The sequence below is a fragment of the Cupressus sempervirens genome, chromosome 11 (assembly GCF_028749045.1).
Source record: "Cupressus sempervirens isolate cs-2001-9-10 chromosome 11, ASM2874904v1, whole genome shotgun sequence".
NCBI classification, from domain to species: domain Eukaryota; kingdom Viridiplantae; phylum Streptophyta; class Pinopsida; order Cupressales; family Cupressaceae; genus Cupressus; species Cupressus sempervirens.
Genome location: NC_143128.1, coordinates 451,604,318 through 451,624,554, shown reverse-complemented (window position 1 = coordinate 451,624,554; position 20,237 = coordinate 451,604,318). Strand labels below are relative to the sequence as shown.

The 20,237-nt window shown below is 41.4% G+C and overlaps 1 protein-coding gene across 4 annotated transcripts in view; it reads left to right on the top strand.

Moving 5' to 3' along the window:
- LOC149530352 (Tetratricopeptide repeat (TPR)-like superfamily protein) overlaps positions 1-20,237 on the top strand; it is a 287,943-nt gene that overhangs the window by 177,145 nt on the left and 90,561 nt on the right. The window lies entirely within an intron of this gene.

The following is a 20,237-nucleotide window of genomic DNA, read 5'->3' as shown; positions in this document are numbered from 1 at the left end:
AATAATAATCAAAATTAAGCATATATTTTAAAAACTAAGTAGTGTGTGTTTAACTGCGTAAACCCATCCGTCTGTCTCCTTCCAAGAAGCTAACTCTCTCTACCTCAACTACACCCTCGCCTTCGACACCTACAGACACTCAAACACTCGCAAACATAAAAAGTCAGTATCTGTCAGTTGGTAATAAAACATCATATGTGAACATCATAGCTATAATGCATATGCATACATCAAAATATGAGCATAAATCACTTCTACATAATATCATCAACATGATTATAAAATGACTTAACCATTTGTTTATCATAACTTTAAAATCCTTTAATAACACTAATTTCCCAAATACTTAACATAGAAATTGACATGATTAATCTAATCCATGAATTAATCTAGCAAGTTTAAATGGTTGACCTAGTCAAAATAACAAGGTTGCCACCTAATTGCCATGTAGGCGCAAACAAAGAAGTCGTATGACAAGTCGTGACATTATTACTTCGATCAAGGATAGTGCATGAATAATTAAATTTTCACTGTAAGGGAACATTAGCAATATATGATGTGCCCAAGCTAAGAGGAGATTTTTAAGACCCATCACAGGTATTGCCACAAACAATATTCCCATCTTCAAAAGTATTTAATCGCCCAACATAATACCAGCAATAATAGAATGTTCGCCAACTTTAGGAGAAACACTTGAAATACTAATGTTTGCTAGAATTTGGTTTGATTTTGCTTTGTTGGGTACTCTGTTTTTGAGATGAAGGAAGGGTAGTTTATGTGCTGGTAATGTCTTGCTGTTAATGTTTTGTGAATGCATGGTTTGTCCTTGGTGATGTACTAAGGGCTAGCCCCCTTGTTTTGGCTGCTATTAATATAAAAAAACTTCAAATAATAAAGCGACAATCTCTTTGAAAGCTTTCACAATCATCTTTCCTTAATAACAATACGGACTTTAGAATAGTCCATTAAAATAAGCATTGGACCAATAACAAATATTTAAAATAAACATTGGACCAATAACAAATATTTACAAAATTTTGTTTGATCTTTATCTCGGGACATATAATATTAGCAAGATCATTAAATAGGTCTATCCATCACCAAAAATGAATTGAGCAAGAGATGGATTGCATCAAAGTTCCTGGCTGAAGTTGATATATTTTAAAGTGGGAGCAAAGTAAATAGTGGTGGTGAGAGATTGAGAGAGTGAGAGAGAGAGAGAGAGGGACAATGAAGAATTTTGAGATAGGAGATACATATAAGGAAGAAGCTGTAGGTAGAGAATGAATGAAACACTTAATTCACAAAAGTGAAGCGCTTGGACTTTGTGAGAGGTCAACCATCCTAGTACTACTTGATGCATGTACATGTCTGCTATGAAATCAAAAGAGAAACATTTACAGTGTACATGCCTATCATCATATTAGAAGAGTAGTATTTACAATGCTTGGTGTATGACTATTCTCCCTAAGGTGTTTTAATTTATGTTGCGGGCTTTAACCAGGAGATACCAAGTTTGGAGCAATGAGATCCCAATGCCTAACAATCAATGTTAATGCTAAAAATTTAATTGTTACATTAAATGCTAGAAATAAAATAAAATATAGTTTAAAATAAAATAAAATATCTTAAAAGAAGTGAAAAGTGAACCTATAATTATTTTAAAATTTAATATGTATAAGAATTGCTAAATATCTATATTTGTTTTACTAATAATTATAAAATATTGCCCAAGATCACTAATACTAAAAATAATTTTATAATTAAATATAAAAATCATTTATATTCATCTATGTAATTTTCATTATACTCCATTATTAAAATAGTTGTTATAATGAGAGAGAGAATTAAAAGACCAAAAACTATTTGCTTTTAAAAAAGTAGAAATATTTGTCATGTCATGAAATACTTAGAAAACAAATACAATTTTTGAATTAAGTCATGGTGAAATATTTATTCTTATTAGAAAAATACAAATTTAAAATAAATAATTCTATTAGGATAAATAATAAAACAATAATATGGCTTCCAATATTTGAAAATAGAATTTTAAATTTTTTTATCTAACATTAACATTACAAGTAGGCAAGAGCCTAGAACGCATCGGTAAATTGCAAACTTCTCAGTTAGGAGGTCTTGGGTTCGAATCTACTCGCGATTAACACATAATAATAATTTATCTTAATAATAATAAATAACCTAGGCTTCTGCCGTTTACCTATCAAAAAAAAAATATTAACATTACAAGTAATTGTATAATTATTAAACTTGTTTATAAAAGTTAAATAGTTTGAACTAGTCAATCATAAGGTAACATGTTTATCAATGAAGAGTTACCAAGTGATCGAATCGAGAAACAATAATGACTATAAGAACAATTTTAATTATAATATGTCTAACAAATATTGAAAATATTTTACTATATTAAATTTCTATAATTAATGACGAATTTTAATAGATTTTAAAAATCAATTAAATTTGAAAATAGATGTCATAAATGTTAACAACTGTTGTACGATCAAGAAATCGGTGAGGGATTTCCATTTTAATTGAGAATTGATTTCAGTTTGGGACCCCGCTTCAGTTTGAGACCTTCTATTCAATCCAAAATTAGTAAGGGCATGGGGTCTCTTGCCATGATTGAGAGACAGTGTTTCAAACATCATTTTCAGGATATTTCGTCCAAGCTATCCCTCTTGGACTCCTTGGTTAGACTAATCGTTCTTTATGGTTTGGCGGTTTGGGGGCCTTCTCTTCTTGCTTCTGATTGGGCTTCTATTGAGTGTGTCCAGACGTTGTTTTTATGGCGCATCATCAGATGTTATAGACTCATCCCCTACAACATTGTCTTCGCTGAGTTTGGAGCTCATCCTTTTAGGCTTGCGACCATTTTTGACTTGATCTGGCTTCTCCATCGTCTTTGTAGTTTTATGGATTCCAATGTTGGTTGTCATAGATACTCTCATCTAGCATACTGTTCTTCTGTTCAAGTTATGAGATCTAATACTTGCACTAGATCTCGCTGTTGGTATGCCCTGGCCACCTCTCTGTTAGGTTCGATTGGAATTAACATTGATTGTCTCCCTCCATACCAGTTCTGGTTGGATGCTCCTACTCATCTCCTCCCCTCATGTCAGGAGTTGAATGAGTTTGTTCGACAGGATATCTACAGACAGTACATTATCACTACTTGGGGATTACGTCCTAAAATAGCATTTTATGCTGAGCATTTTCTTGAGATTCAGAGTAGTATTATTATGCATCCTGCTTACCCCTATCGGCATTGGTGTCACGCCCTTCGATTCTCTTTGGGCTCCTTCAAAGTTGGCTTTCATCATCTTTGGGTTTGGATTGATCACCATATGGACAGAGAGGATCGGGTTTGTAGATTGTGTACTTTGGCAGAGGTTGAGATTGAGACTCATTTCTTATTTCATTGCCCTATCTACTATGAGATCAGAGGGAGATTTTATTGTCTTTTGAGGGATTGTTCCTCTCTTTTAGAGTTCTTCAATTATGAAGATCAGCGATGTTTTGCAGTTGATCTTTGGGAGGCCACCCAACTTCGTGAACATACCCTTCGGTCAGCCACATGTTAGGACCACACCTCTGACCAGCTCATCACCGCCTTTTTCTCCCCCTTGTCTCTGTCACGGGTTGTGAAAAGGCCTTCCAGCATCACTCCTTCTAGATTGGTTAGACATTGTACCAGCTTTTCTAGGTAGTGACACTCCTCCAGTGGATCTCGGCAAGGTCCTATGAACTCTGTGACGTTCTATGAACTCTGAATCATCCACGGTTATATCCTTCTGTGACTGACTACTTTGTACCAAGGAAGGATTCTTAGTCCTTGCCTTGCTCTAGTCTTCTGTCTTGTTTTGTTTCTTTTCTGTCACCGTTTGGTAACCCTGCTGTTGCTGGCTCTTCTGTTTGTATGCTTAGTCCGATAAACCTTTTTGGTTTTCTGTTGGACATTAATATTATTATGTTATCTTATCTTATCTTATCTTACCTTATCTTATATTATATTATATTATCTTATCTTCCATGCATGCAAATACTTCTTGTACCGCAAGCTTCCAACAATTTAGTTGCTATGCCCTCTGCCTACAATCTCTTTGTACCCTCCATAGAAAGCTTCACCTACAGATTATTCCACTACTTGCAATGCACAAAACAAAAACAAAAAAAAATTATTTAAAAAAATATTACCCTGTAAACGTGCGAGAAGGCTAAAATTTGGTTAAAATAGTCAAAAAAATCCACGTTGCACAACCTCTATACTAGGAACCACCTGTTGGTGACACCTTGCTTTTACACACCCACATGCATGGTGTTTACTATTCTAACACATTCATATCAAAATGTGGTGTACATATGCATGTACTTGAATGTTGTAAACAATTTTCAATAATGACTGCATCAAAGCACAATTAAACAAAGACCATTTCATGCTAAAACAAAATGGTTAAAAACTTCTCTCAAAATCCTCATTGTAGGTATGATTTCAAGTTGATTTTTCCTTTCGAATCCACTAATACACAATTTCCATTGTTCGATTTAGTGTTATAGAAGGTTTATGAGGAGAAGACCATCCAAATATGACAAGAGTGATCTGGTAAGCTATACCATTTAGGAAGGACGTTGGCGAATCAAAGTGGTACAAGAAAGGGATTCTATTAGTATGAATAGTTTTTAGATTTGGATTTGATTGTGTGTTTTAGCTTCTGAATTTTTTGGATCATATTTTATGATTTACTTGAATATAGAACAAAAATTGGGAGGTAAAATGAAGCAAAAAGAGATTAAATTTAAAAGAAAGAATTTATAGCTAAAAATAAGGAATACTTTGACAATCGCCAGGGGCTGTTGGTTAGTTTAGGGCTAAGTTACCTATCTACCAAGAAGCTACCAATAGTTTAAAGCCCAAATTCCAATAGAGCAAGGGACGAGCGTAGTGTTATAAGCATAGTTACACCACCTTGGGAGACGGGGGGACGGGGGGACAAGTTTCTGAGATGGGGGGACAAAGGGGCCTTGATTTGGGGACGGTGGGGGATGGGGGGGTGGCGGAAGGAGTAGGGGTGTATATACTATACATATGGTATAGCATATACCATATCAATTGGAATATCATGATTCATGATCAAATGACAAACAAACAATGAACATTAAACATTGAACATCAACAAATAATAAATATTAGTCTAAACTCTATATATCAGCCTTCAAATCAATAGTATGAGTATCTAGATTCTACTATCTAATAGTAATCAATGATCATATGAGTCATGACATAAAGATGATTACAATAAGTATCATGTGCCATGAATCATGATATCAAAATAAGTATATAATGCAAACAAAAACTACAAGTCTCGTAGAGTCCAAATCAAAATGTCAAATCAATGGAGACTCCTTGGCGTCCCCCCACAATGAAGGAGACTTTTTGGCATCCCCCCTCAATGAAGGAGACTCCTTGGCGTCCCCCCGCATCCCCACGCTCGGAGACCTCTAGCCGTCTCGGAGACGTCTAGCCATTTCCGGCGGCGGCGGTGCTCTAAGTGGCGCTGCTCGAAACACCGAGACGTCGTCCCCCTGTCTCGAGGATGTCCCCGTCTCCGAAACGGCCCAATTTTGGGGGGGGGGGACGCGTCCCCGTGTTACACTGGTTATAAGTAGTAAAGGCAATAGAGGTCGATCTTTGGTAAAGCTTTGAGTTGAGTTCAAACATGGAGGGAGGAGAGTTTGTGAGCATTATTGTCCCTCATACGAATAATGCCTTTACAATGTTCTTTGCAATGAGAGATAGGAATAACAATTATTTGTGGTTTGTGTTTTGTTGATAATAAAAAGTAGTGGAGTCGAAAATGGTGTTTGCCCATAACTATACTCTTGCTTTTGAACATGTGAGCTTTTCATTTCTATTCAGATATGTTTAGAAGAGGCATAGTTGACCTGTAATCACGTGTCATCCTACTAGAGATTTTGAAAAAGCAAACTACACCGCAATGAAATTTCAAGAGGGATTTGATTCTGCGTATGTCAAGGAGAGGCGGTGGACAAAAAAGTGGAGGATTTGCACGTCATTTAATAATGGTAAGGATATTGTTTACCCTGTCATGAATTTCTCTACTACTAGATAAGGCGTTTGGCCTAGAGAAGAATACCATTCGAAAGTTGTCTATATGCCCACCAACAAATGCTAAATTCCATTACAAGTTCCACATTCTTTAGTTTTGGCAGGTTTTCATTCCATTCCAACAATTTGCAAGCAATTAGGTTCGATTCGATTCTACCTTCTTTTGTAATTTTGTTTGCAAATCTCTAAGATTTAATCCTTTTTAAGACTTTGTTTATCGCATAGGTTAATTAAGAAATGCACATAGGTAATGAACACGAACAATAGAACTCTTTAGATTATTCGCATATGCAGACATTACATTATGCTTGATAAGATGAATGATCAATGATGATTTACAATGATTTCAGATGGGATATAAATACTATCTGTCGAACCTTCCCGAAGGAGTCCGTTGGCCACAACATTATGTCCGCTACAAACTATTTACCCGTCGGCTACAGAATACAGAAACACCGACGACAATCACCTCGTCGGCTACAGAAACACCGACGACAATCATCCCATCGGCTACAAAAACACCAACGACAATCATCCCGTCAGCTACAGAAACATCGACGACAATCACCCCATCGGCTACAGAAACATCGATGACAATCACTCCGTTGGCTGACACAGTTTCTACTGACGACATCATCCCCCCAAAAAGAAAAAGTCGTATCTGGACGACAATTACAAAATATCTGAGATAAATTAACAAACAAAATAAATTAGCAGAGTGACTACAACAAAAAATATGCTTCTATCACATCACTTCCACATTCATCTCGTTACATCTGTAGCCTTTGCTAACACAATACTGTTTCCTCAAGCTGACCTTGATAGCCACCCGTGCTGCTTTCTCTGCTTCCAACACTGGGTGCATTGAGCTAAGTGTCGCTGTACTGCCTTCTGGATGACCCACTCCTCCCGAGCTCTCTATGCATCCACTAAGACAGCCTCTCGGCCAACACCTACTCCCAGTGCCTCTGGTACACAGACACTCCATGTTTGCAGCAGCTTCAAGTCTTCTCAATTGGTCACACTTGACGACTGATATCTGCAATGACTGAGGGTCTAGGGGGCAACGCCCCCGTGGGGTCTTGGGGCAGAGCTCCTCCACTTCCCATGTAGCTACTAGGCTTTACACACACACCTCTTTCCTCCAATCCTCCACACAAACCTCTTTCCTCCAATCCTCCTATGCCTCCAACTAAAAATTTTCAGTCCTCCACACACCTTTCTCACTCTCGGCACTTCGAATCTCCACTCCCAGGCATGCAGAGCAACTCCCACGAACAGTTGCCTGTGGAGCAACTCCCGCGGACAAGTGCCTGCGGAGCAACTCCCACGGACCTACTGACGACAATGTGTCGGCTGACACCATCCCCCCAAAAAGAAAAGTCGTCTCCTGACGACTAACAAAATTAGGAGACAACTTACAGACAACAAAAGAAATACTAGAGAGGAGGAGGCGTCCCAGAAGAGTGTTGCTGGCGACGCAACTCATACACCTGCTCTGTCCTGATGCGTAGATTTGTCTAAATCTGTGAATTAACCTCTACGGCCTCCTTCAGTAGAAGCGCAACATCCATAGCCTGCCTCCTAGCTAACTGCATCTCGTGCTCAGCCGCATCCTTATCTCAGACAGCCGCTTCCGTACCTTGCCTAGCCACGTCCCTCTCTTGCACCACTGCTGCCATATCTACCAATAGTGCCGCCCGCTCTGCTGCCCATGCTGCCTGTTGGTCGGCCAAGTCGGCGGCTAGCTTCTCTCTAGCCTCTCACTCAGCTGCCAACGATCTCTCTGTTGCAACCCTGTCCGCCTCCGCATGCCGACGAGCATAGTAAACATCCTTGTACAATCCTACAATCTCATGTTCCAGCTTTATCAGAGGGGTTTCACTAGGTCCCAACTCCAGCTTAGTAGCCCAATCTGCCAACATCTGAGGCGTCTCAACCGTCGGCCAACCTCTATCCACAAAACAAGTCTGAAATCGTTGAGGACAAACCCCGTGCATATACGCTCGGATCAAATGCCACTCTCTTCGTTGAGTCAAAGCCTGAATTGCCACATCGTGTCCCTTCTTTAATGCAAACTTCATAGTCCTGAGGTAGTCGCTGCACCTATCCTTGTCCGACCCATAATCCTCCTTGGCAAAGCCCTCCAATGACCATTCCGCATCACTATTCTCCTCCTCATCAGCGGGAGCCATGCCCACATCTGGTGCCACCTCTTATACTATTGGTGCAACCACGGCTTGTGGCATTCCCTCCTCCTAAGGCTGAGGCTCTAGTACTGCCGGTGATGCTCCTAATCACCTGGGGGACTGAATGGACGGACCTCGCTTGGCAAGAGTGAGTCAGAACTGCTGCCTCAAAAACACACTAGCTCTATCCATCACCTCTGGTACTCTGACTGTCGGACTCCATGCTCTCCTCCTGCTGTACTGGCTGGGTTGACTCGGCTAGCTTGGCCTCTGCTAATAAGGATGACGAAATAGTGACAACTGCATCGCAATCAATCACATCCAAATGAACCTGAGGGTCAGGCTCTAGCGCTAGCAACTGTGCTCTCTCTGAGACTACGACTGTAACGACATCTACTTGTGAAACTGGCTCCGTTGGCACAACTGGAATCACCTCCGCTACAGCCATCCACAATATATCGGCAACTATCTGCGGGACATCTGTCACTGTCTGTGGGAAAACCTCTGTCGCTGTCCGTGAGGCCATCTCCATCACTGCCCATGGGACAACCTCTGCCACGGTCGGAGGGGTTATCATGACCGGGGCATGGCGCTGGCCAAACGGGGGAATGACTGTCGTGCAATTAGTGAAGTGTACCAAATTTGACAGTTGAGGAGGGGTAAAGAATGCTGCCTCACCACCAACTTCCGCCGAAGTGCTCTCCTCCTCTTTCATGGAATCAACCCCGTCATTCTTCGAAGTGTCCTCCTGTCCGCTGTCTGTATCTCTGGAAGTGTCTAGTCCTCGAAGCACACTCTTCTGGCCCGCTGTTGTTCCACCTGTATCCAAATGGCACCAATAGAATATGGGAGGCTCCCCGTTTGCCAACTTGCCCCTCGGAGGAGCCTCAAAATCATCCAGTGGTATCTGGCTAGCTGCAGCCTCTAGGAACAACCCAATGGCATGGTGTGGCATAAAAAATGTTCGGTGCTGAAGTGTCATGAATTCCTCCATCCTGTCGGCGAGTACTGAGGCCCAATCATATACCATACCCTACATGATGCCATTCATGAATACCACTTGCGGCAACGCTATATCCAAAGCCCGAGTGGCACCTGTCAACCTGCTCTTGATGACGTCCATGATGCACCGCCAGTGACCTTGAATAAGGTCCTTGCGAAGCCCTCTGCACTTTGACCCCTGAACCACTGCTTCCCTCTCCATGGGTGTAAGATCCCAGCATACTAGATCTATCCAATGCTCCTTCCATTCCTGTGAGAGTTTGTGGCTCTTGATCTCCACTTTCTTACCATCGGGGCCAGGGATGTCGAAAACCCTAGTGAAATCCCTAGGTTTAAAAGACACCGTCATCTATTGCTTCTTGTACATGAATGTACTTATTTTGCTCCGCGGGCTATATGTCTTTATCATGGTGCGCAATACTGATTCGAACAATCGGATGGAGAAGATGGGAAGCTGGATGGCCCAATGTACCTACGCCCAGATCAAAATTTGCTTAATCTGGTCTACCTTCGAAGTCTCCTACCACCATCTCCAGCATTCGCTTCCATTAAGACCCTCGAACTGGACGGTAAGATAAGTGAGTTCCTCCTTGACCTTTTGCTTCTTGCTACTGGAACTCGAGGGGCTTGCAACTCGAATCCCCGATGCCAAAACCCTTGAGTGCTTTTGCATATCTACTTTCAACTGATTCTTCCACTGCTTCCGTTTCCCTGTTGATTCCATGAAAAATGGCTTCTTTTTTCCTTATATAAGTTTCCTCCGCCCGTTACCCCATGGAAGAGGCCAACAAAATTATGCCATAACCAAGCACACCTTTCCCACGGAGGTGTAAGGTAGCGGATAACGGCGGAAGAACTCTTCAATCCCAATGCCGCAATTGAGAAAATCAATCTTTCTCCGAATTTTCTTCTGTTACCGATGCGGTCCTTGGAATATCCATAGGCTGCTGGGATAATCAACTATTTCTCAACTCAACCCGCACAAATGATGACACCAATCTGCAGCACAAATGACCACAAATGACCACACTGTACTCAAACATTGATGATATTTGTGTTCCACGACACCGAATCTTCAGCTAACACACGCACTCACATTTTCCCGTAACCAGTGTACACCAGTCTACCACACTCACATTGCTGATTATCTCCAATTTACTGTTGGAAAGCCGTGCTAAAGCCGAGCACAATCAAATCCGCACACACTGCAATAACTTCGACACAAACTCGAACCCAATGGCACTAACAGAAACTGTCCGCGGCCAAGCTATTTTCGTGGTTTGAAGTTGAGTCTCCTACGTTGGTAAATATTTATTCACACAGAAAGCACTTCCTTGATTCGTGTTCCAAGGTGCATGTCAGCTCGAGACATTCAGGTTCCTGGAGCAATTGCTGAAAATTTAGGTCAAACGCAGAACAAAAGATTACTTCTCTCGAACTTCAAGCAGTGCTCATTGCTCCTTTCCAGTGGTCGTTTAGAAGCGCTTGAGTTTCCTTCCTTTAATCTCAGCACAAAAGAATGAAATTTTTTCCTGCGGGAGGTTAAGACGTGGTGGTAGCAATCTGCGGGAGATAAAACTTTCCGCGGAAGACTGTTTTATGCGCAGCACAAATGCGAAAAAGATCTTCTGCGGGCACAATACTACGGGAAGAGGGGCCGCAGGTTGCCTTCCGCGGACAACCTGCCCACGGACAGGTGCCCGCAGAACGCCTTCCGTGGACTTCTCTTTTTTGTTTTTTTAAAATTTTTTTTTTTTGGTTTTTTAATTTTCTAATTTTTTTTTTTTTTGTTCTTTCTTTTCTTTTGACAATAATGCAGAGGTACCTCAATGTTGCATCAACGCATCGCGGTCATTTAATGACGACGACGACGGAGGACTCATGCGAGCATTGAGCAACGACGATAGCAACGACACCTTTCTAACTCGATATATTTTCAACTTGGATCCGTTAACTGCTTGAGGCACCTCCTGTCCATCCAAGGTCGATAGTTTGATTGCTCCATTGTCGCCAACTTCTCAGATTTGGTATGGTTCGACCCATCGCACCTTGAACTTCCCTAGTTTTATTTCATTGCAACCGTCGTATTTCAATACTAACTGTCCCAGCTGGAATCTGCTACGTTTCAGATGCTTATCATGCCAGACCTTGCGTCTGCTTTGTGTTACTTCCATCACCCACTGCGCTAGCAATCGCTTCTCCTCCAGCTTATTCAAATTATTTAGCCGCTCCCGTAAGCTTTCCTCGTCATCCAGCTTGTTTTCCAATGCTATTCGCAAGCTTGGGATCATGAATTCCGCTGGGACTACCGCTTCCTGTCCAAACATTAACTGGAATGGTGTGTTCCCTGTCGTTACCTTGTACGCTGTGCGTTAAGCCCATAGGGCGGCGGGTAAGTTTTCCTCCCAGTTAGCACCTTCAACCATGCAGGATTTGTAGATGATGGATACCAAGATTTTATTGGTAGCCTCGGCCTGTCCATTTGCTCTTGGATAGTATGGACTCGACAGTGAATGATAAATCTTGAACTGGGTGGTGAGCAGTCGAATGACATGATTAACAAAATGTCCTCCCCTATCACTTGTTAATTGCAATGGAATTCCATACCTGGTAATGATTTGTTCATAAATAAACTTTGCAGTGCTAACGGCCGAGTTATCTGGTAATGCATGTGCTTCAGCCCACTTGGTCAGGTACTCCGTTGCAATGATGATGTACCGGCACCGTCAAATCTTACTTACCCTCAGTGGTCCAATAAAATCTAATCCCCACCGCTCAAAAAGTTCCTGCACATGGGAGGGGTTAAGTGGCATGAAATCTCTCTTCAACAGTTTCCCGGCCCGTTGGCAAGTGTCACATCCGACTACCCATTCCCGTGCATCATTGTACACCGTCGGCCACCAGAGACCTGCGAGCAATATCTTCCGCGCAGTGGTGTCAGGTCCCATGTGTTAGCCTGTGGAACCCTCATGTGCTTCTTTTAACACTTGCGGTACCTCTTCTTCTAACACACACCTCCGAATAATATGATCCGACCCCATTTTATACAATAATCCGTTGATCAATTGAAAGGTACGGCTCCTGATTATCAACTTGCGCCTTTCACTTGGTAGCATCCTAGTGGGAAACTGTCCTGTTGATAGTTACTCGCCGATACTCCTGTACCATTCTGGCAGTACCCCAATCTGAAATAGCTGCGCGTCAGGGAAGTTGTCATTCACACCCTTTGTTGGTTCCCTTGTTTTGATCCGTGACAAGTGGTCGGCGCTAACATGTTTCTTTCCCGGTCGGACAATGATCTTGAAAGTACATTCCTGCAATAGGAGTAGCCATCTGCTGATCCTCCCTTGGATGACAGGTTCATTAATCATGTACAACAAGGCCTGGTGATCAACATAGAACACAAACGGCGTAGCGAGCAAATAATGACGGAATTTTTGCACGGCATAGGCCATTCCCAACGCTTCTCTTTCAGTCGTTCTATAGTTTTGCTCGGCCTTTGATAACAACCGGCTGGCAAAGTATATCGGGTGATCCAGTCTGTGGTTACCTGTCTGTGCTAGGGTCTCGCCGATCGCATAGTTGGAGGCATCCACATGAACATGAAACTCTTTATTCCAGTCTGGATACGCCAAGATGGGTGTCGTAGCCAGTCGTACCTTCAGCCCTTCAAATGCCTCATCCTGGTCTTTGCCCCATCTAAATGATTCTTCCTTGCAGGTTACCTTGTCTAGTGGGTATGACACCTTGGCAAAATTTTTAATAAATCTCCTATAATAACCTATATGCCCGAGAAAAGACTTTACCTCCGTCACATTAGTGGATGGCTGCATTTCAAGGACTCTCACCTTGTCGGGGTCCGTCTTTAACCCTTCCTTACAGACAATGTGTCCGAGCAGTCTTCCATGCAGAGCCATGAATCTACACTTCTTGGGATTCAACGCCAGCCGCGCCCTGCGACATCTCTCCATGCATTCACCAAGTGTTGTGAAGTGTCCGTCCTCTGTGCTAAATACTGACCAATCATCCAAGAAGGCTTTGAAGTTTCCCATGGACATCTTGTCAAAGATATGTAGTATAATCCGCTAGAATGTGGCCGGCACGTTACACAACCCAAATGGCATTCGATTGTATGCATAGACCCCGTCCTTGACGACAAATGTTGTCTTCAATTTATCCTCCTCTGCTATAGAGATCTAATTGTATCTGGAAAACCCGTCCATAAAGGAGTAGATTTCATGTCCGGCGACTTCCTCCAGAATGCTGTCTGTGAATGGAATCGGGAAAGGATCCTTGATCGTGACTGCATTTAGGCACCTGAAATCGATGCATGTCCGGATCTGAGTAGTATCCTTCTTCAGTGAAATGACTATCGGTGATACCCATTAGCTGGTCTGCACCTTGAATATAATGCCAGCTTCCAGCATTCGGTTGATTTCCTTCGTAACCAGTGCCGCATAGTTCTTGTTCATCCTGTAGGGTCGCTTCCATACAGGTACGGCTCCTTCCATCAGCGGGATGCGGTGCACACATAATTTCGGCGGTACTCCCTTGAGGTCCTTGTATGTCCATGCAAACACATCCTTGTATTCCAAAAATATCTTGAATGCCGTGGCTTGGAGTACTGGATCCCAATTATCTCCAACTAGTATGTTCTTCTGCTCTGCCTCATCCCCCAAATTCATTGTTTGCAGCATAGCTTCATTATACTTGATTGTCTCCCCTTCACTGAATGCATGGGCGGGTGTAACATCCAACGGTGCCTCCCCCTCCTTTACTTCAGTAAACTCCTTCGGATATTCGTTCGCTCTTGGGCTTTCCTTAATCGATAGAACATTGCAGCTGTGAAATAATTCATAGTCCTCCATTTGCCAGTGGTAGAGACTGTTGACCGAATCCAAGTCGTCATCCGTTGATCCCCCATCCAATCGCAGGACTCCCTCCTGATTCGGTTCCATCCATTGTCTGCCTTCCTCATCCTCTTCGTCCGAATCTGATGACAGGGCCTCTTCCCCTACCATTTGGGTATGCAGATCAATGACAAATCAGCAGCCTTTACTTTCCAGTGATAGAGTGTTCTTCCTCCAGTGGTGTCGGGCTCTCGCTTCGATAAGCCACCCGCGGCCTAGGATGGCATCGTATCCTTTTCTTTTCAATGGAATCACCACGAAATCCATCAAGAACGGCTCAGTGCCGATTGTTACCGGTTGTGCCATGAGAATACCCAGCAGTTTAATGCCATGTTGATCAACTGTCAGCAGTTGAAATCTCGGAGGCCACAATATCGGCTGTCCAAGCTTCCTCCAGGTTTCTTCCGGCAATACATTTACGTCGGACCCTCCGTCAACTATTGTGTTTGTGAGAACATGTCCAAGGATCCCCATCTCGACGACTGCAGGGTGTCGTTCGAATGTCAGCGCCAGTAACATTTGGTCTTCTCCGCCTTCAGTAATCTCCTTTTCCTTCCCTCGACTTGGTTCCTCCGATGACTTGGGAACTGGCGTAATATTTGATAGAGCAATTCGGAGTTGAGGCATGGTGAGAAACAAATCATTTATCCTTACTGGTACCTCTATTTGCAAAATTTGTCGTACTATGTTTTGTTCCGTGGAATTCCTCACTGGAGTGTAGGCGGTGTCCTAAGGTGTTGCCGCTTGGGATACATTTTCAGCCTCCACTCATGCTTCCGCAAATTCTCTTTTCTTCATTGGGGTCCGGGTATTCTTTTGCTTGTTTCCACGTAATTGCCAGAACTTCTTCCTCATCTGTCCTGACAGTGATCAAGTTCACTCCGGATTTTGGACACTTGGAGTCATCGTGATCGCCGGGTCCGCACCATCGGCACAATAGTTGAGGTGTATTCGTCGTTGGACACTCCCTCGCAAAATGCCCCCACAAGTTACATACGCGGCACTGAACAATCGGCCGTCCATTTGCATCATATTGGATTCAGCTTCTGCTCATATTGTTGTTATTGTTTGCATTGTTATTGTTGTTCTGTCCACGTCTATTATTCCTGCATTCGCCGGATGTGGCACCTGCACTGTTGTTGTTCCTGTTATTGCCTGACGGGGAAGCCTCTTGCGTAAGAAGCACCTGGGGAGATCCTCTTGTCTTCATGTTAAAGGGGCACTCCTTTGTCGAATGGCCCATGATTTGACAAATGTTGCAGAATTGATTCTTTGGACAGGATCCTTTAGTATGACCATCGGTCTTGCACTCCGTGCACCACAACTCACTGCTTTTTGGCTCCTTTTGCATGTTTTTAAACTCCTCCATCATGCGGATCATGTCCTTTTGTAAGGTGTGGACCTTCTTGCTACTGCCTTCATCGTCGCTGCTGTCTTCACCGGAAGGCTTGTCGTCATCAGAATCAGATGAACTAGTCTTCTTCTTCTTCTTTGTCTTGTGCTTACTTTCGAGATTCAATGCTCTATTATATGCTTCCATGTAGGATGACAGTGACACAATTTTCATTTTCTTCCACAGGTTTGGGCGTAGGCCTTCCACAAACCACCTTTTCTGAAGTCCGTCCGCCGGCATATTTTCCATTTTGTTTATCAAAATTTTAATTTCCTGGCGTAAACGCGGACAGTTTCGTTCTTCCCTTGCTTGGTATTGAAGATTTCTGCGACAATTTCATTATCATTACGCAACAGTTGAAATTCGGCCAAAAACTCCTTTTGATGTTATTCCAACTGTCTAGCTTCTGTGGATCTATACTAGGAAACCAATCAATTGCCACGCCCCGTAGGATTGCCGAAAATTGTCTCATCCAGTCGTCTTCATCAGTTATGCCATTTGCCCTCCAGATTGTTTCACATGTTTTGCAGTGTCGGATGGGATCGACCGTACCATCGCCATCAAACTTCGGCAGTTTCTCTTTTGGTCCCGTTATCACAATTGGTTTCTATAAATAGGCGTTGCTTGGTCCTGCAACACTGGCGCTCTTCATTCCCACACCGGCGGTCTGCACTCCCACATCGACAGACTGGTCTCCCACACCGATGGACTGCACTCCCACATCGACGATCTATACTTCAACACCGGCGATCTCAACAGCTGCGAACCTTGGTGAAGAAAAAGGATCTAGTGAAGTTGTCTCCCGCGGAAGTGTATCTCGGACGAAGAGTTCACTCCAGGCTCTTGCTCTGTCGGCACTCTAAGTCGTGCGAGTCGATGCTCTTTCCTCTGGATTCTCTTCTCTCGGCGAACACAAATTCAAAAACTCCTCCCGTGCTTCTTCTACCAATTCCACCCGCTTCCGAGTTCCCTCCAACAAGTCTTTTGTGCTTCGGTTTCCATCGGTAATCTTCTGGAATCTCCTTCGGCATTCGGCTTGCTGTGCCAGAATTAATTTTTTTTGCGCAATACGGATTCCATCTTTTCCATTTGCCTTATTTCGATCCATGTTAAGCTGATTTGGCATTAATCTTCATTCCGCCCACCTGCCAGGTTCATAAGGCAACAACGCCAAATGTTTATTGCATAGGTTAATTAAAAAATGCATATAGGTAATGAACATGAACAGTGGAACTCTTTAGATTATTCGCATATGCAAACATTACATTATGCTTGATAAGATGAATGATCAATGATGATTTACAATGATCCCAGATGGGATATAAATACTATCCGTCGAACCTTCCTGAAGGAGTCTGTTGGCCACAACATTATGTCCGCTACAAACTATTTACTCGTCGGCTACAGAATACAGAAACACCGACGACAATCACTCCGTCGGCTACAGAAACACCGATGACAATCATCCCGTCGGCTACAGAAACACCTACGGCAATCATCTCGTCAGCTACAGAAACACCGACGACAATCACCCCGTAGGCTACAGAAACACCGACGACAATCACTCCGTCGACTGACACAGTTTCTACCGATGACAGACTTAAGCAAGAAAGAATGGATATAGAAGAAAAGAAATAGAAAAGAAAAAATTGCTTGACATTGGTTGTGTGCAGTTCCTTTGTTCGTTTCATCTATTTGTGATGTGAGATTGAAAATAAATTTTTTATTCTTCTAGCTTGCACAGTTTTTGTAAAGGAACTTTAGGAAGTTGGCAAAAATGGTGATCTCGGCACTTGCTTGGGTTTAAAGGCGTCAAAATGTCAATTTATTGGTTACAATGATTTTTGCAATGCTGAAGTCAACAGGAAGGTCAGAGAAGCCCATTTGGGTTTGTATTCGGTTGGGTTCCATCTTGTCTGCTTTAGAGGAGGGTTAAAAGAAGAAGTCCTTCCATTGTATGTAAACATCCTCTATGTATTTTTGCTGTAGAAGTGTTTGAATCAGGATTGAACTGGGATGTTCACCATGAATTTCCAATTTGCAAAACTTGAAAGCTACGAACTCATCTGAAACTTTTAGAAATTTCTAGACAATATAAAATTTGAGTACTTTACAGTAGACTTTTATTAATTTTTTCTGTATATATTTGTAATAAAAATAAATTTCTCCTTGATATTTTTACTTTCCGCTAATAAACATATAGATAATTCACATTTTTAATATTTGAAAAATGTCTATAAATGTATACACAGGAAAATTGTATAGGTTGAAAAAAATTCTTTAATATTATTGGCTAACGCAGCCCATTTATTTGCATCTAACAAATGCATTTGTACACTGGTACAGCCACAAACTAACAATAAAAGATTTGTAATACATATTTGAACCATATATTTATTTGTGTTTGACTACAATCTTCAAAATCCAATATGAGCCCATATTATTATTGTCATATAGTAAAATATTGTGTCAATAGATATTTAGAATAATCACCTCTCCAAAGATAATACACATGACATACTCTCACAGAAATAATAAATGCCCAGATACAAAGGTTTTGCCTTTTCACAATCTCTATTTTTGTAGTATTTGCCTTTGAATTCAATTTAAAAAATAATGTTAACCTAGATGAGATATTGTCATTGATGTCAAAGGGCTTCACCAACAAGGATAAGATTGTTAGCACAACTATTGTTAATGTCAAAGGTATGAACATGAAATGACAAGAATACTAAGTTATGATATGTAAGTATAGAAATGTGTAATGTCCCCATTATTAGCAAGTTGTTTTTGTAGGATGGGTGAGTTATTATTATTATTATTGTTCATCTAAATATGCTGAGGTTGTTATTTTTGTTGGTGTTGTATGTTGGTCACCTCAATATCATAACTTGTTGGAACCAAGACAAAAAGTTTTAAATCGTGGAAATAAGAAACAATGGCCTTGTGTGTTAGAATATTATGCTATGGTGGAAAAGGTCATTTTTGGAGTCAAAACCAATTAATATATTATATTATGACACTTTATTATATTTAAATGTTGTGTGGAGAAAGCTTCTTAAGTGAAGCTCATTTGGGAAACTTTTGCCATTTTGAAGATTATAAATATGAGGCCATTTGATGGGAAAGGCATCCGATTATCTTATTTGTTTTTGTTGTCTTGGTGACATTCCTGAGGAGTTTCTGAGTTTGTGCCTTTGCTGAAGAATAAGGGTTTGAATTTTTGAGTTATGCATCTAATCCATAGCTGAGGTATTGTGGATTACATTTCTGAGATTTATTATTGTCTTCTCGTACTGTCTCTACTGTGGCTGAGAAGTAATTGCATGTTGAAGAATTTCATAATTCCAGTGATTATCATTGTGTGGGGCTGCATTGGTATTTTGAGCTGTAGATTGATAATAATTATCATTGGAAGTTGGGCGGTCAACATTATTAATTTCAGACATTGCAAATCCCTGATTAAAAATGCCTAAGTAGTATTGTTTCCAGCGTGCAAAGATCCTATATCTGAATGCGGTTTTCCAAACTTCCAGGACACGGCATAACTGGAGGATCGATGGCAAACAACCCTGCTAACAGGCCTGCACTTTTGAGGGTACAATCTGGTCCTTTCGACCTGTAGAGTATGCGTTTACAATGGCAGTTGGCAGTCTAACTGAGACGCTATCATTAGTGTCACCCAGTGGTGATATTTGAACCCATGATTGACTTGTATTAAGTAGCGCTATCACCACAGACCTGCATTTTAAGGAAACAGCTGTATGAACATTGGTGTGGGAAGCAAAGAATAGGCTCTTGCGGAAGATCGTGCATGATTACTCAGAGAATTAGGTTTTTTTTCTCAATTTTAATTATTGAATACTGTTACGGCAATTGACGTGCTTCATATTCGCTTGTAATTTCAGTATAGATGCAGCAATAAATGTTAATATATCAAAAGTGTAAATTTGATTATTATTCCAGAATTGACCATATAGCGGCAAGGTGATTATATTTCAGAACTATTTCCTTTACATATTTTCACTCAAAGCTCAAACCAAACAATAAATTGCCTCAGAGTCCTATCATATTGTGTTTGTTGACATTAGTAAATTGATTCTTACCTGCTATTCGAGTATGCACAATTAAGTTGAAGGGGTTGCACAGTAAGGGAATTATGATTGATTTATATTTTTCCCAAGTGTTGTATTGTGGAGCCAGCTGGGCTGTTTACAAAATGATAGTGATCATAGCAGTGAACAAAATCAAGCTCGGTTTAACAACTCATTGAATGGAAGATATCATTTGTTTAAAAGTTTAATACATAAAAGTTGAAAATAATAAACAGTGATGTGACAATATGAGGCTTTGATGGAGTTGAAAGATTGCACATAGCAAGGAGTGATCCCAAGCATAGAGAGGAAGTATTTGAATGAAATACAATTTGTCGGGAGTATAACATGAAAGGAGCTTGAGCAGCTACTGTACACATCGAACTAGAGATATCAAATGGGGGAATATATATAAAGCCATGCCACACATATTATACATAAAGCCTGATAGAGATGATAAAATACAACAGGTCCATGTCATCACTGTTTAAAAGAAACAATTAAAAT